Source organism: Limulus polyphemus, unplaced genomic scaffold (assembly GCF_000517525.1).
Source record: "Limulus polyphemus unplaced genomic scaffold, Limulus_polyphemus-2.1.2 Scaffold1773, whole genome shotgun sequence".
NCBI lineage: Eukaryota > Metazoa > Arthropoda > Merostomata > Xiphosura > Limulidae > Limulus > Limulus polyphemus.
In genome coordinates this window covers 2931-7474 of record NW_013667383.1, presented here as the reverse complement: position 1 = coordinate 7474, position 4544 = coordinate 2931, and positions in this window count along the sequence as shown.

The window sequence follows — 4544 nt, the reverse complement described above, 5'->3', positions numbered from 1 at the left end:
CCAAGATGACTGGGATGTCTTACTCCCTCCACTGTTGATGACCTCTTCTTTAGTATATAAGCCTGGCAGAAGAAAGCCTGCGGGATTGAATGAAGAGAGTTCCAGGTAATTTAAGATTCTGTTTCGAGCTAGTGTGTATTTTCGAGATAGTAAATCACTGTGATTTATAGCGTGTATTAAACTACTGACTGTGAAATTACTGTGCATTAAAAGTTGTGTCGAGAAAGAATAAACTGGTTTAATCAAGAAAAGACAAATTAACAAACAAGCAGATACGTAACTAATTTCATTTGAAATATTTTCCTTCATCAGGAATAACAATGAATAAAGTAGTACTTTCTAAAAATTGTCGGGTCAACAGGTTTCTCTACTCGTGTTTGCATAATATTATACTACTTGTTCTCTTTAATTTCTTGTAAGTTGAGATATTTTTGTTCTTTTGAATAGAATATTACGTGCCCTATTTGATACATAACTGAAATTACTATTTTGCATGGCACTAAGTAAAAAAGTTATAGTTTCAAGTAGAGCATCAGTGCGAAGTAGCGATACTCTTGAAAGTAAATTTCTCATTTCGATTAAGAAACAAATAAATGTCATTACCTATTCACTCACCCACATACCTCCGTCCGATGCCACAGCGATAAGCTTAAGGACTTATAAAATAGAATTTGATTAAGAGGTACTCACTTTTTAGAAATAAAGGTTGTAGACGGCTTAAATGGGTAGTAAAAGAAGCTTTATTACAAACGTACAACGTTTCAACAGGGTTTTATAATCATCAACCATCTTCACCTGTCTTCAAACTTTATTTTCTAGCGAAAAACTTCGTTATCAACAAAGCAACACATCTATTCAATACTAAAAAAAATAATGCATATTCTTGAAATGACTATACAAATATAGGATCACTCTGTGAGTAAAAGGCACCTCAAAATACTTATTTTATCATATTTGAAAATTTGGCGTTTGTATTAATTAATCTTAAGTTATACAAATAAAATGTTATTTTTATTGTTACTATGTACGTACATTGGGTTTCTTACGTCCCTAAACATATATTTTAAACAAATATACCATGTAAAATTATCCTACAGACGTTAAGGAATTATATAGAACGATGTTATAAACAAAATTTTCGTCATCTAACAAAAGAATTTTGAACTGGGCATTCATCCAACTGTACGTTTTTTTATTTTCCTATAATGAAAGCTCCATACGATTTAAACTGATATATGATCACCAAAACTTTAAAGTACAACTTTATTTTGTAATTTTTTTTTGTAGTAAGTTTTGTTTGTTTGTTGTTAAGCACAAATCTACACAATGGTCCATCTGCGCTGTGCCCATCACGGGTATCGAAATCCGGTTTTTAGTGTTATAAGCCTCAGACTTACCGCTGAGCCACTGAGGGGGTTTCTGGCTGGTCAAACAAAATTCAATTTCTTATATATTTTCAACGCTAGATGTCACCTTAGCAATGATGATAACAATATAAAAATATGCAGTAATGAATCACCTGATTAAAACTTATTAGTCATAGAGTTAGTACGGGAAAAGTTAGGTTGTGTTTTTATTTCTGTTTACAGTATTTCATCACGTAATATTTCAATAGAACTGTACATCATAGTATTTTTTTTTAAGAATCTGAATGCGAAACTGAAAGGTGTTCTGTTTGTACTAATTTGCTTTTACACATAGTTTAGAATGTTTGGAAGATCAACTGTGAACTTTGATAGACTTTTGGGTAAGTGAAGCCTGAAAAGGCTTAAGACAGAAACTAGTCATCATCCTTGTAAGTTGTAATTAAATTAACACTTTTTATTTTAATTTAAGTTTACAAGAGTTACTTAAGTAGTATATGTTAATACAGAATAATAGTTCGTTTAAATACATTCAGTAATTTACTAATAGTAATACCACAGTAACACCAGGTAAGATAGTAACTTAACATCGTAAGGGCGCTGGTTAAAAGTAAAACAAAGTTTTGCAGAGGCATAAGTGTATTTATTCAAAAAATAAAATTCCACTACTTTTTTTTTGCTTTAGTTTAAATTAAAGAGTATATTAACCACTAAATTAAAAGAGCAATACAACATTACATTATATTAGTATTAATAATTAGACAAGTATAATGTAGACTATGAACAAATAAATTCTGAAATATCTTAAAATATTTTTTCTCTATATTCTTAACTACGCAGTTACAAACTGTAATATATATGTATTATTCTTAGTATTATTATTAGTCATGCCTATTGTTATTAGTACTGATAATGACAATAGGTCTAATATGGTCATACTAAATACAGCCCGTGATTGTCTGTAGGTGCCCATGACTGTTTGAAACTTGTATTATTTTATTAGTTATTAAAAATCTTGGGAAAAATTGAACATGTGTTATTGTAATATCCTAAAATGTAGGATTTGCTATTAGCATTAATGTTTTCTAATATAATACAATCATGCATACCAGCTTTGGTGAGATTCACGTATAGGAGCTGTAGCATATATGAAACGTTGCTTGTCTTGGGTGATACCAAATAGTCTTGATGATATCAAGTGGTGTGAGAGTGCTTTTTCTCTAACTTTTTGATATGTTTTGCATAAAATTATGAAATCACATTGATAAATTGCTTATATCAGACTTAGTAGCATTCACAGGTGATTGAAATTAACCTCCAGGTGGTCACAGAACCCATGGATGGCCTTAGGCAGTCATTAGTAGGACCTATCTGAAGCAAAACAACAAAAAAGGATATAAGAGTTATTTGCTTATGTTAACTCTTAGTAAATAGATAAAAAGTTTATTGTAAAATTCATAGTTATTGAAAATAAAAAAAATTAATGGAAATAGACTAATGTATGAATGTGATATTTGAAAGTGAAATGAACAATTGATGTGAATTTGTTTTTTAAAGTAATTGTAATAAATGATTTATAGATGTTATCTTAACATGTTGCATAACATAAGGAAAACAGGGACCATTTGGTCCTTCAAAGCTGTTCCTGATCACTTCTATAATTTTTCAAGAAATAATCAATTCCTTTTTTGAACTCTTGTGAAATGCTGCCCTTTGCTGTTGCTGACATTGACTCATTCAATAAACCAACCACTCTGTTAGGAAGATAAAATGAACTTGATTCTAATCTATATTTTCCAAATTCTAACCTTGTGTTCATTCATCATATTGTCTTCACAATATAGTACAATGAAATCATGGGCTTTTATCTTGTTGATCCTCTGAATAGTATCCTGTAAATTTCTAAGATCATCTCTTATCCTTCTTTTATCAAGAGAAAATAAGAGATCTTAACCTATCCCTGTAAGGTAACTCTTTCATCCTTGGAATCATCTTAGTAGTATTCCTCTGAAACCTTTCCAATAAATCAGTATCCTTTCTCAAGTAAGAATACCAATAAGTAAGAATAAGGTGAGGCCTAACTAATAGTATGTATGAAGAGTTAATTACCTGATTTGACTTGTAATCAGTGCGTGTTTAAATACAACTTAAAATTCTATTAGCTTTCATACTAAGAACAGAGCACTGCTAACTGATTCAAGTCATTCTAAGGTATCTCAAAATCCTCAATACAACTAGAAGTAACCAAAAGTTTATGTTGTAGTTGTTTACTAATTATGCCTATATCAATTTAATCATATATATATATAAGAAAAAAGCAAAAGTCCAAACACTGACCACTGAAGCACTCCACTGGTAACAAGGGTCCAGCTTGATGGGTTTCATTATTACTAAACATTAACATCAGCTTTTTTATTTCTCTCCTCTAATCATCATACAATTCATTTTATTAGCCTTTTCTCTATCTCTGTTCATATTATTTTCATATCTAATAGTGTGTGTGACACTTTATTAAAAGGTTTTTAAAAATATAAGTATACTCTGTTTCCATCATCTAAGTAACTCACGGATCATTTAAAAATATTATAAAAGTTAACAAATTGGGAAGGGAAGATATCATATTTCACTAGATGGTTTTGCATAGCTTCTATTATCACACACTTTAGAATTTTTTACACCACAGAAATATGTTTAACTTTTCTATAATTTTGAATGAAACTCTTACCCCTTTTTTAGATAAGAACTTGAGCAGTTTTTTAAACATCAGGCATCTGCCCATTATTTATTAATTTACTAGAAATGAAGAGGGAAAAGCTTGCATATCTGATCATTAACCTCCTTTAAAACCTGGAGAAAATATTGTCACATCAAGTGTTTTATCTATTTCTAATATCTGTCTTTTTTTTTTTATATGAAAAAATATTTAATAAATAATTGATGACAGAAAATATACATAAATGGTATAATATCCACACAAGATAAATTGAACTTCACACATATTGATGCAAGTGGCATGAAAGTTGACTGGCTGACTTATTATTCACAATACACCTGCAATAAACAAACTATGTAAAGTTTGAAATGGGGATTAAAAAGTAAAGTTCATTGAAGAAGCTCTATGTTAGTCTTAGATTCTGTCACTTTGTGGCTTATTCTGTCATGAAAATGCTTGGAACATAC